At 40.7% G+C, this 14,009-nt stretch overlaps 1 protein-coding gene across 2 annotated transcripts in view; it reads left to right on the top strand.

Annotated features, from left to right (window-relative positions):
- Positions 1 to 638: 638 nt before the first annotated feature.
- The window catches only part of camkvl (CaM kinase-like vesicle-associated, like), a 50,314-nt gene continuing 36,943 nt past the window's right edge, over positions 639 to 14,009 (top strand). Inside the window, exons 1-2 of one of the 2 annotated variants that reach the window (XM_088082119.1) lie at positions 639 to 869; positions 5,034 to 5,077. The gene's annotated coding sequence lies outside the window, so the exon portion shown is untranslated. The remainder of the gene's footprint in view (positions 870 to 5,033; positions 5,078 to 14,009) is intronic. The other variant, XM_042492427.2, reaches the window with a different exon arrangement.

Below are 14,009 nucleotides of genomic sequence, written 5' to 3'. Positions count from 1 at the left end.
TATCTTGCCCCGGTGACCCTTTCTGCCCTGCACACCCTGCTAGTAGTCTGAAGGATTTTTACATGAAGCATTAGATTCAGGTGGATCAGTCTAAGAGGTGAAAGGTTTCCTCTCCCTATAGTTCTCTCATTTCTTCTTCTTTTTCTCTCCGATTTTTCTCCATCCCACATAAATCTGTCTCGGTTTGTCTGCCTCTGCCAAACACTGATGTCATTGTCCACCATCCAGTGTAGGAGATGAAATGATGAATGTTGAGGTATAATCCTATGCTTTAATCCCGACCACTCCCAATCCGCTGGCTGCCTGCACACACCGGACAGCCGGAGAGAAACTCTTCTGAGGGATGCACACAGTGTTGTTAAACCATTAAACCACAAATAAGATGCAGGGTTTGGTATGGGGGGGGGGGGCACACACATTTGGGCCTCCAGCAGCCTTTAATAATGATCTCACATTATTCAAATATGCCCACCTGCTAGGCACAGAGACAGAGAGGGAGACAAAGAGAGAGAGAGACACACACACACACACAGAGAGAGAGAGAGAGAGAGAGAGAGAGAGAGATGAAAGATTATTTATTTCTCCTGGTGGGAGACAGTGAGTGAGTGAGAGTGAGTGGGAGGGAGGGCGGCAGTCAGAAACAAGCAAACTAATTCTCACCGAAGAACAGACAGTCGTGCCAGAGAAGGAGCTGCGGTTACTTCACCTCTCTGACGCTCTTTGCACACCAACAAAGAAACCTTATTAGTGTATTTTTTTTTCTTTCTCCTTCGAGTCTACAGCTACCAAGTAGGACCAGACTTTCCATTTTGGATAGGGGGGGCTGCAAACACACGCACCCACACTTCTCCAAGCCGCGACAACTCAAGGTAAGGCATGAACTCAAAGCGTGGTGAATTAATTTCGCTTCAACACCACGATTTAATCGATAGAAAGCAGCCGATGAAGAGATAAAAAGCGATGTTTTTGTGCTGGTAATGATGCGCGCTCTGCGGCCACCGCGCGTAAAACAGCTGCAGTGAAAATCTCCCAACAGGGAAAGCAGGTTAAAAAGTGTCTGGCAGCTCATCGTGCCAATATAAAGTTAAACGAGATGCAGTGTGCGAAATGTGGAGACTTGTTGAGTTCTTGAGTGTTGACGAATGATTGTGTGGCTGCACCTGCCATCAGAGGTACTTACTGTACTTTGCTGTTTTTATCCTCATCTAACATTTCTATAATGGCCAGGCTTTCTGCGCTGCATTACAGTAAAAAAAAAAGATGCGTTAATGAGGGCAGGTTTAACATCTGAAACCTCAGCTCCCCATCAAAGTGAGTACTTTCACAATTACTGCTGCACTTACTGTAGCCATTTTGCCCTACTGAGAAGTTCCCCCAACAGAGTTATTGACTGTGTCTCTGGTAGTTTGGAAGGAAATGAGTCCTCTCTGGAGTCAAAGCAAGGCGTTCACATTTTGCTCCTCACACCTTCTCCTTTCACTGATTCCGTGAAACTGCATCATAGATTTTCCAGTTATCCACTTGTTAATTATGCATTAAAAAAAAGTCCAGAAGCATCAGCCACTTTACTTTCTCCATACTGGGTCAGCATATTGACTGCAGACCAGTGTTGACTGAAGGCTGTTATTAAAATAACTTATGGCACATTAAGCTCAAATGTTAATATATGGTGTGATTTGCTGACAGAATGGAGCAGAGGCACATTTACAGTTTGAATCATTTCATATAAACACATTAAAAGTGATTAACTGCTTAGCCACAACAGAATGTATATCCTATTTCAGTTTTTTTGCTATGAAAGCAGAGTCCACCCCCTACTGGCCTCATTAACTTGTTTTATATGAGCTTGTGCAATCTGATAAACGAGGAGAGCAGCAGAGAAGAGAAAACATCACAGAAAATCTAGTATAGGCTACTACACTACTGCACCCCAGAGAGAGACTAAAAGAGGTTGCTGAACTAAGAACGCGAACAAAGTGGCCGAGGAAAAGAGTCTGGGGATGACAAAAGGGGGACAGGCAAGATGAAAAATTAATAAAAGTGGGGAAAAAAAGTGGTCCATCACATTTTTGTGTCATTTGACTTATGAGACTTGAGCCCTGTATTGCTTGCTGTGATTTTATGTAACAACGGGGTGCGAAGAACCTTCTATCAGACAACATTTCTCTCGCAGTTCACACCTGTCTGCTGAGCTGTCAGCTTCACAACATGCACTGTCACATGATGGTCTCAACCAGATCTATCTGTGCGATAACTGTACAATTATCTGCCTCCATGTCTCTAATACTCATTATTATCATGCACATCTGTCTATCTATCTATCTATCTATCTATCTATCTATCTAAGCCAGTGTCCTTTAAGCCAACCTGTAGGCTGCAGTATTTTATGTTTGAACTCATCTCTCGAGACCTCATTTACAGTTTGTGGAAAGGCTGCAGCCTAAAGGACTTTCAAATCATTTTGCCTTTTCATTGTGTATTGTACTGTTCATGGTGAAAAAAACCCTGAAACAGAACAAAAAATCATCTATTCCACTGGACAAGCCAGATAACTGGCAAGCCAACACACACTGCGCATGATCAAACAAAGGTGGTTTCGGTGATATACTGTACGTGTGTGTTCAGGTGTGTGTGCGTATGAGCTTTACGTTTTGTAGTTGCCAACTTGCTTTTTTTGTGAGGATGGAGGCTGAGGTTATAACCTTCATCTGCACCATTAAGCCTGCTACCTTTTAAAAAGTAAAAGGTTTCATTTTTGGAGATTTTCAGCTGGCTGACCTCTGATGTGCACTCACTAGTCAGAAACATTTGTAGGATAAAATATAAATGGACAGAAGGGCCGATATGTAAGTCATCTTGCAGTAAAATAATAACTTAGATATAACAATTTTATGAGATTGTAGTTTTATGTAACGTATGAAATGCTGAGCAAACATTTGAGTCACAGTTGAAAGCTGGTTGCTTTTGACCTGCTTTTATGATTTAGTCACATTTGTTTGGTTTGTGTGCTGGTCTCATTTTAGCAGGATATCTGGGGGGAAAAGATTTTAATTACATTTTGGGGAAAAGTCACTGTAAGCCATAAGTTAGAGATTTTATTTCTTTTTGTGCGCGATCCAGGTGTAGAACCAAGAACATTTTTCTGCTTATTTTGTACCACTGCATTTTCTTGAATGGGAAAAATCTTGAACATGTATCATCATTGGTTATCACTATGTTTATTTTCAGCCCAGTCCCCTAAAGGGTCAATGCCAATGTTGGCATTGTATGTGTCTGTAGAGCACAAATACATCACATTTGTACATTTATATGTATCATATCCTTGTTTTCTAAAGTGACATAGCAAATGGGCTGACTTTGTCAGCACAAGGTGAGGTGGATGGAACATTGTGTGACACCTTGTCAAGACGCCTTTAAGCAAGAGAGCAGTGTTTGTGACCAACAAACAACTGTCAAGGTCTTGGACAGCAGCTAGCAGGCCTGGACCCAACTGCAGATAACAAGAGGCAGCTGGATGAATCTGACGATTTATTTTAAAAAAAAATCTACAGTCTCAAAATCAAGCAGGCACAGGATAACAGAACCCCAAACCAAAAAAGAAGCTGAACTGACAAAGAACAAAGGAACTGGGCAACTTTAAGTAAGGAGACACTAATTGGGGAAGTGAGATCAGGTGAGTAGACAGCAGGACCAGTGAGGGACAGGTGAGACTAACTAAGGCGAAGCAGACGATCCAGACCCATGGCAACGCGGGGGGGGGGGGCACAGATGACCCTGCCCCAAGGCCAAAGTGGGTGTGTGTATATATAGGCCTATATATTCATATATATATATATATATATATATATATATATATATATATATATATATATATATATATATATATATATAAACGCATTAACACATTTAAACTTGTGATCTGATACTCCACCCCTGCACTTACTGTGAAATGGTGCAGTCCATCTGACAGCATTGTTCAAATACGTCCTGCCAATGTAAAGATGTGAAGAGAACTGCAGAGTCAAAATGCCTCTCCAAACATCAGGGGCCCCCCAAAAAAAGCCAGGGTCCAGGGATAACAAGAAAATGGAAGGAGAAGAGAGACAGGGGCCAACTGTCTGGAAAAAAAGTGTGAAGACGCAGTAGGTGTGACAGGTGGAGCTGCAGGTGAGGAGTTTGGCAGACTAACTTTAGCAAACACAACCTTGTGTAGCAGGCTCAGTTTTAAGACTACAGTGAAGATACAGACATCTCATTAAACTAGATGACCTTAGACATGTGTCATGTTATATTGTTGGGGAGGGGGCGCAATAACACTCCAAAGTTGTGCTAAATTTTGGCGAGGGAGAGTGAGGCATTAGGGACTATTCATCATTTATGAGAGAGGAGAGAGTGGTGCCAAACAGGTGAAGCATTTCAAATACTTTTTTGAAACCGAAGGGAGGGAGTAATAGTTTTTGATTGGGCTTAGGGGAGGGACAGTTAACTTTAAGATGTTGTATTTTGTATTAAAAACTCACAACTAAGTTTTAAAGGTATTTTTGTTTTAAATCATAGCCCAAAACTGTGAAATGTAGTAATTTATACAGTGTATTTAATGTTTTTGTGCACTGGGGGTATTGTTTTTCTTTCTTTTTTTGATGAGCACTTTTTTGTACTCATTGCACCCCCCCCCCCGACCACCAGCAACGCACACACACCCTTCTAATAGCTGGCCCGGGGAAGACACAAGGGAAGTGAAGTGACCTGAAACCATAGATGTATTATAGTGAATTTGGCTGAAACGTGAGAGATGTGATGAAAAAGAAAGAAAACAGGAAATACTTAAATGACGAATAAAATTAAATAAAGGAAACACATGACCTTAACAAGGAGATCAGAGCTGATCGTGATAACAAAACCAGTTGTTTTTTAGTGATTCATAGCCTCATTTTCAGCTGCTTTTTAGCCACCAAACGTGGGTGTTTTTGAGTGACCGGTTGCTGTGTTTCCATCAGAAGGTGCTGCAAAAAGTGTTGTTTTTTTTTTTACAGAGACATTGCTGCATTTCCAGCCAGGATTCTGCCACAAAACCCAGGTATTTTAAGCCAAAACATAGTCTTTTCCTAATCATAACCTAACTATCGTCATAATGAGTTTTGTTCTTAACCTTATATTAATCACTGCGTTGCTGAAACATAGATTTTACATGTATTCCCCACATAATAATAATATGCAAATGCAATGTATCCGTGGTTTGCAGAAACTTACAATCAACATTTAATTATGCCAATTGAGTCAGTATTTTCTGCAGATCAAAATGCAGATAAAAAGCATTTTTAACAGGATGGAGAGGGAATGGTTGATAGCGTGACACCTAGGAAAAACACCTGCCAAGCTGTGTAGCATTGTCATCACTGCAATTTCAGCAGATTCTTTGCCACCAAATGTGGGTATTTTTCAGTGACCCGTCACAGAGATTGTGTCACGAAAAAGCATGTTTTTTTGTTTGTCTTTTTCTTAGCAGAGACATTGCTGCATTTTCTGCAGGGGTAGTGCCACAACAAGCAATAGTTTTGGTTTGCAGAGATATACAATGCCAGCGTTTGTTCTGGTGATTAGGTTGGTACTTTCAGCAGATCATTTTGTAACATGTATCCACTATTAGAATAACACATGTTGAAGAGATGGAGCTTTAGTGGAGGTATTCACTCTCCAGCTTCTGCTTGGTTTTGCTGTTGAACAAGTTGAACATCACTAATAAGTTATTCTGCTGACATCCATTTCAGTTTTTCATAGTTTTAATTTACCGGCAGGGTGGATTTATGCAGTAAACAGGAAATTCGCTGACAAAATCACATAATCAAAGAGCTATGTGTGCCTGAAATCTATAAATGTTCACTTTGAACTCAATTAAATGGAAGAGTGGGTTTTGACTGCTTCCACCAGCCTCTCAACATCAATTGTATTGATTATCAAACAGTTCATGGAGGGTGAAGATTGTAGTTATTAGAACACCGATCCAATATGAGTAGGTTTCAAGTAATGCCTTTGTGATGGAAAAAAACAGAAGAAAGAATGAGGATGGAAGAGATGAGTGATGCTCATGTTTACAGTAACATTGGTGGTATCGATCAGCCCACATCTTTCTCTGAGTTGACTCACTGCAGTCTGAACAGAGAGGATGAAGGAAATGTACTATTTAAAACACAAAGAACTTGAACTTTAAGAAAAAACTTGAATATTGCTTATTGATAATATTGGTCGGTTCTGGACTGAAAAAGTGTAGCGAATAAGAGTCATTTTTTTTATCGATTTATGATTTCATTGATAGAAAACCTGATGCCAAGTTTGCGTAAATGCTGGTGCAATGCGGACATCAATATCCCATTATAATGTAATGGTGTGCCATAATAGCTATTACCAGTGGATGTAGTAAACACCCTCCGATTCCTCCGTGGTTGAATGTGAATCTTTCCCACTGAGACTCGCTGAGGCACAGGGAACAGAGTCCCAGGCTGCAGTCTGCACCCACCAACCACAGAGATTTTCCATCACAGCAGCCAGGATAGGTTACAGATGGTGGTTGTAGGAGATAAAGAGGTGCATAGATCCATCAATATGACTTTTCGAACCCTCTGTGTAATGTAACGCTGTGTTTGCTCCCTGCCGCCATACTTGGTGGCAAGTAATGATCCTCATGTGCCCTAGAGGCTTGGAGATAATGCTGCTTTTGACAAAAACTTGGCAAACATTGGCCAAGCTGAAAAAACAGAAAAGTCACACTAAAGTAGTGGTTAGACGGTGGAGCCATCAGTGCCAAGAGTTTAAAAAAATCCAATCAAAACCTTGCTTATTTCCTCACACATCACCACCTTTGTTACATAAACATGAGCTTGAGGATAAACTGCACACACGGCATATGTTTGTTTTTCCCTTAACTGAGTTTGGTGCCAGAGGTATCTCATGTCCTGCCCTCCTTGCTCATCTTCTGCCTTCCTGCTCTCACACGCTCCCATCTCATCTGCTCCGTCTCCTCCAGCTGAGCCCTCTGTCCTCTGCTGAACCCCCAACATGCTTTCTATCTATCTCGACATACTATTACAGTACATTATGCAAAGAGCTGACAACCTTTACTTATACTTTTCATGACATTTGCTTGTTATGACATAATTTACCATAGTATCGTTAGTTTGGAGGGATGTTGCAAATGACTTGCACAAACATAATAAATGCAAGCAGTTCAGACATTTGCATGTGTGTATTTAGAATTGTAAATTGACACAATAATTCCCCAATAAGACCATGCTAGACGAGAAATCCCACCACAGTTGTCTGGAAGTGTAATTCATTAAAATGGTATGCAAGCGCATTTTGCCGAAAGGAAATTTTGCAGTGTCATCTCAGAGACTCAACTTATGATCTAAGACATATGCAAATGAAAACACCAGTTAGCTGTAGCTGGACTACAGGAGGCAGGGCACACATGGGGACATTTCTGGAATATGCTGCAGATGTAACAAAAAACACAGCAGGCAGGAGGACTTACTCACTCATCTGTTTATCTTTGAAGAAGCACCACTAATAACTTGACCTTGTATCGGGTCCTGCAGTGGTCTAATTTTCTAGACATGCTCCCCAACTGAAACCATGGTGTTCAATGCAGCACCCGCCTCGCCACCACCGGCACACAAGTTCTCCAATGCCAACACAAGATCAGCAGCTGGACCAGAAAATCCCATAACCCAGCACAATCTTATCTCAAGTCGTCGCATATCGACACTTTGTCAGGGGACTTTCACATCTATGTATTACACCACATATCCTCCTGCATTTGCTGTTGATGTTTCAGGACACCACTACCAACGCTGGTATGACAACAAAAGCACATAGTTAGGATTGGGCCACATAAGCATGGGCGGTTAAGTTTATTGCTTAATTACTGGCAGTGTACTGCAATGCACATGCAAGTGGTGGAAATCCTGGGAAAAATTTGCAAAGATAACAAACTAACTGCAGCCGGTGGTGTATCATACTGCCGCAAGAGGTTGCTTTTGGCATTGCATCTTGCACTGAAAAAGCACCGGTTTTTGATGACTTTGGAATGAGTACGGGCTGAAAAACCATACATTTTGGGCCATCGAATACAAGTGATATGAGGGTTACTGTCTATACCCAACTTAATGCAGGATGGGGTAACCCACACCACTAGCAAAGAGATGCTAAGATTAGTGAGATGATATTGATTTAGCCAGGAGAAGGTAACAGTTGTGGCTGCCGATGCGTAATTTGTTGCTGGATAATTTTTTTGCTAGTTATTGCAACACTTTTTTTATTCTAACAGTAATTAGGGTAATTGCAGGACTAAGTGGCAAATTGCTAACATCATAACAACAGACAATTAGCAGAAGATCCAAAACTTATTGCCGTACAACTTAGTTAGTAAACCCTGTACAGTGTCCTCATGACTAAACAGCAATCACACTAACACAGTTGCTTAAATGTTTAGCTTGACCTTGCTCGATAGAATCATTAGTCATTGTATTACTGTGTTGTAATAGGAGGCTGTAGGCTATTTTATAGTGAATTTGTAAGAAAAACTGTTTTTTGGTACTTTTCATTTCCCAGTATTACATAAAATAATATGACAGTTAAAGCTGCAAAACATTAACAATGGCAGGAATCCCAGATTGAGGTCACTGCCAAAATTTTATCAACTGATCTGTGGGCCAGGGATCTGTTCACCAAATTTCAGCCAAATTCATTTGTAACTTTTTGAAATATTTTTGCAGACAGAGAAAGACAAAGATGGGAGAACACATGCACCAACCAAATTCACTGGCAGAGGTAATGAAAGACCTTCAGCATGTGTTACTACACTAACACATAGAGACATCTCTTTCAAACAAACACACACACCGTAAATGTGTTATTTTTTTACTTGTATTGTTGCGGTGGGACAATAAACACCGGAGCCAAACTGTAGAGAAACAGCAAAAATACAAACCCTGATTAGAACAATGAATCAAATTCTACCAATGAGTTTGGTGTTTACAAGCAACATGTTACAACACAGTGAGGGAGGAATTAAACTAATGAAATCTTCATGAAATCACAGCTCAGGCCAGGATGAGATGGTTGTTCACAAAGCATTGCATATATATTTGAATGCACTCACTTAGATGCACCCACTTTTTTCTGTAAAGTGAGCTGTTTTGTGGTTGAGAATAACAGCTCAGGCTGTTCTCATGTACTGTGCGTACCTTTACCTACATAAGTAATACAACACAATTTGTATGGCCTGTAACACACGTAATAATGAGCCAGTAATTCTTGTATATCCCACACAATCGGGAAGGCTGCATTGACGTAACCGATTCGCTAACTAGAGTGAAGAGGAAGAAGACCTAGGGACCTTAAGTCTGTGTAAGGATGGAGGTTGGGGGGTACTACCATCCCTAAATCCCTAAAACATATAACTTTATGTAACTTTATGTTAAGTATGTGATGTCATTTGTGAGGCTAGGCATCATCACCACTGTTAGCCTATGGGCATTTTCACAAGATGTCGTATGATACGTTGAACAGCTCCACATGCTATTAAGAAAATATGATTATTTCCAACCATTTTTATGCAAATTATTATTTTTTTATAGACAGGGTGAACGAAGACAGCAAATTTCAATGAAATCTCCACAATATTGCTTTATTTCCACTTAAAACATTGTAGCACATGACATAAAATATGTGTCGTAAAGACCTCTGTGGCTTTGTGTTCAGTCATATGCTACATATGTTTTCTAATAAAATAAAAAGTTTTCTAATAAATAACTAATATCGGATTAAAACAAACATCTTTGGGTTTGGTCCCACCCATTTCAAGTTTAAGCCCTGCCAACTTCTATCAAACAGATTTTTCAGTTTGTTGAAAAAATACAAATAATGGAGTATTAGCTCATCCATAAAGTACGTAACTTTATGTTTTGTATGTGACGTCATTTGTGGGGTGCTAATTTGCTAGACATCATACCAACCACTGTAGGCTGTGCATGTGCATTTTTGCAAAATCATATAAACAATTGTTTAATGATAAGTTTAGCAAGTCTTTGTGCTGTTAGGAAAATACGTTTCCAAAAATTTTTATACAAACTATTGTTTTACTTTAGAGAGGGTAAACATAAAAAGCAAATGTCAACAACATCCCCACAATATTGCATTTATTCCCCTTAAAAGGTCATAGCACATGAAATAAATTACACAGCATGAAGACTTTTTTTGTTTTGCGTTCAGACATACAGCATGTAGCTTCATTTTTCATTCATGAGATTTATTTATTTTACCCCACGTTTCATTAACACTGAATTTCTTCTCAGCTTTTCAAAAGTTCACTTAAAATTACTTTGACAGATGTATAAGAAAACATAGCTGATCTTTGCTCGATGGGGTTGGAAGTGTGCTCTAAAACCTACTGAGTGGCAGAATACATTAGACAGGCGAGAGATTCTTCCATAACCCAGAGTTTGGTTGCAGCTTAATCATACAGATCAAAGATGTGGGTTTTTTTTCTACGCTTTGTTGTAGGATACAGAATGAACCAGCATTCAAGGCCACGTAAATACATATGTGGGGAGAAACAATGAATTAGTAATGAGTTATCCTATCCCCATGGCTCTCTAGTGTTAGAGGAAAGAAAGAGACAGAGACTGGAAGCGACAGAAAAAAAGGGGAGGGGATAGAAAGAAAAGAAAGATAAGAGGGGGAAAAGAGCAATGGAGATAAGGAGTACTTCATTAAAATGGCATCCATTACCAGAGCCTGTGTATGGTGTCTTCTCTGTCGCTATGTCCTCATCTGTCATTTGTCCATCTCCTCTCCCCTTTTTCCTCCTATAATGCTTAATTTCTTGGCCTCTTTTTCTCTCTACCACCTTTCCATTTTCTCCCACACCATCTCTCACTTCCCTGTGCCTCCTTCTCATTTTTCTTCACCTCTCCTTATTTATCTCTGTTATTAGTATGTTGTGTGAATGACTGCAGTGGCCTTTTGTGAGAGAGGAATTCGGAACAGAGAGATGAGACAGTGAAAGCATCCTGGCGTAGTTTTCCTTCCTCCAAATAGCCCTCTGGAGCCCAGGCAGCATACTCTAACATACTCCACCTGGCCCAATTTCACGTTATCCGAGTCCACTCACCTGTTAATTGGGGTTTTTCCTCATGCTGGTCCAGACTGAACAGAGCTAAATTTGGAGCTTTTGGCTGTCCCGGCTCACTGTTTCTTTGAGTTCAGCAGAAAAAGTGTAGCTAAAACTGGGCTAGAATCTGGGCCAGAAAACAGTAGATAAGACACAGATCAGACAAAATGACATAAAAGGTACAAATGAAACCCATAAAATACTATAACCGATATAATCCTGCTCACTGTTCTAATAATGAACATAAAAAAATAGAGGGACAGAACTAATTATAACTTAGCGCTATCATTATGAGTAGAAGTCACTTATTGCTTGCTCGTTATATTCGTCATTGGGATTTATCATTTCTTCTTCCTCCACCAGCCCCGGCTACATCACCTCTTACGTAACACCCCAAGCTGTTGTAAAGATGGATCCAACAAGCCTCTGCTTTATCAGGCCTTCAACTGTGGCTCCCCATTGAATCATAACGATGGCTGCCAAAACTACTACCCCTCATCTTCTGGTAGCCGTTCCCCTGAACAGCAATATACTGTAGCTAAGGCAAGCGAAGGACAGCTGCGGCACAGCACTTTATAATTAAAAACAATTATAGTGGGGACTTTGCACCAGGGGGATATGGTTTGTGCGGGGGGATACAGATACAGGCCATTAAACATACTGGGAAAATAAGGTTCATTTAAAATGTTTTTTTCATTGGACCAGCAGGAAAGCGCTAATTGTCGAGTGTCTCCATGTTTCTCCATCCATGCAAAGGTGGAGCTGGGAGAGGAATCTTTACTTTGGTGTTTCTGTTTCAAGAAGCAAATATAGGAATCGAGAAGAGTTTCTGGGGCTATAGAGAGTTCAGCAGCTGAGATTCTTTGTCCGCTCTATAGGAAAAAGAACCACAGAGAGAAGGGGATAGAGGGGGAAAAGAAAAAGAGGTCAGAACTGATCCGGATTTATTGGCTCAGCTGGTCATAAAGGAGGCTTTATCCTCACATTGCATTATGCAAGCCAAGATCTCTGCTAGCTACAGGTGAAGGATGACTGCTCTGCAGACACAGATTCTCTCAGTCTCTCTGTCTCTCTCATCTTTCACCCTCCTCTCTGTATCTCCCTCTCTCAGGATGGATGACTTTAATACTGAGGTGGTTAGAAACAGAGGCTGATTTCCTCACTGAAGTGCATTCTTTACTCTGTCTGGCTCCTGGATAAAAATCAAGCCTCTCTTCCTCAGATCCTGCCACATCTCTATTTCCTCGCCCTCTGGCCTTGGCCTTTTCCTTACCTCCCATTTTCTTTCCTTGCTCTCCTCTGCTCTCTTGTTCTCACTGTACCATTACAAAGGCATCCCATTGATTGCTTAAATGCATCTAGCCATCTATAAGAGATAACCTTTTGAAAGGTATGCTGTAGATGCTAATAGATATGCTCAGCCCCAGTGTCGTTCACTCTTTCGTTTACTTATTCTCTCACTCTTTCGTTCACTTATTCTCTCACTTTGTGCCAGATGCTCGTACAGACAGTACAGGCTCAGCCTACCTCAGGCAGGATCTGAAAAAGCTTCCAAAACAGAAAACACAGTCTTCTCTGAAAATCCCGTCTTTTAAGAAAAGACCAAAATAGAACTATGTGGTTCAGCGCTGGATATTGTTGTTTTCACTCATTCATGAAGCAGTAGCTCATAAGTTTACACTTTCATTGATGCAAAGTTTGTATTCATCCAAATGTTGCCATGGGCAGTGTACATGGTTTGTAATTTTGTTGCAGTAAGATTTATAATCAGTTAGGGAATTCAACGGTTAACCATTAAGTAACTGCTGTGGACATTTTTGACTGGGAACACGTGTCAGTCTATAGGTTAACTTTGCTACTCGTTAGTTTACTGCACTGCGCATCAGCCAGGTCTGGTAGGAGCTACATAGCTAACAGCGCCTCTCATTTGGCGATTACCACCAGTAACGCTGTCCCGACCAAATAGCATTGCTGTGGAAAGATTGTGTTCACCCTCTGCTCTCCTCGCAGGTCACCCTGGTGAGTAAGCAGCTCAGTTTTGAGCTGTAAAACCCCTTCAGCATTGTTGACTTCCTGCTTACACTCGCTATATTTAAATGAAGCCAAAATATATATCTGGGATATGACTGCCACGCTGGTGATGTCATTCAGAGCCAGAGTCTGTGCAGTAGCGATCTCCACGCAAGTGGAGTTATCCCCAAAACAACAGTCAGATCAATTGCAAGCAGCACCATTGAAAGGAAGTACATTTATTGGTATACACAGATGTTAATCCTTGCAGAAAATCCACTTTTTGTAGAATTGAATTACTCATTAAAACCAAACTTATCAGAAAAACAATCACTTGACTATTATCAGGGTGATGAGAAGTGCCTGAGAAAAATCATTGAGAAAAAGTTCATTTTGTGTGTACTTTGAGTTTTTAGTTTGGCATATGTCCCAGTCAGTAACACAGAGGGCGCAGGTTTTATGGCCTGTCCTGTAGCCAGCCACCAGGAGGCAATAGGGATGTTCTGGGCTCGCTGTTGTTCACTGCAGTGAGATAATGGAGTACAGGACTAAAAGGAAAGGCCTCTTGTATTTTATGTCTTCTTTTACTGTTATACCATAGACAGGCTATTACCAGTTAGTGGGTGTTGCCCTATCAAAAGCCTGTCGAAATCCCTAATATACGCTCATGACCACTCACTTGTATGCAGTAGTTATAGACTATATCAGCATGCTTGTTGGATAATCCGCTAAAAAAAATTCAAAACCCAGAAATAGTGACAGGCAGCCTCTATGCTGGCCTTTGAAGAGACATGGTACTAAGAAGTTAGGAAACAAATGTCAGTGTGGG

The sequence above is a fragment of the Plectropomus leopardus genome, chromosome 9, assembly GCF_026936395.1.
Source record: "Plectropomus leopardus strain MGB_pleo_1.0 chromosome 9, ASM2693639v1, whole genome shotgun sequence".
Classification (NCBI taxonomy): Eukaryota; Metazoa; Chordata; class Actinopteri; order Perciformes; family Serranidae; genus Plectropomus; species Plectropomus leopardus.
Note: the sequence above shows the minus strand (reverse complement) of the source record. Positions and strands in the feature narration are given on the sequence as shown.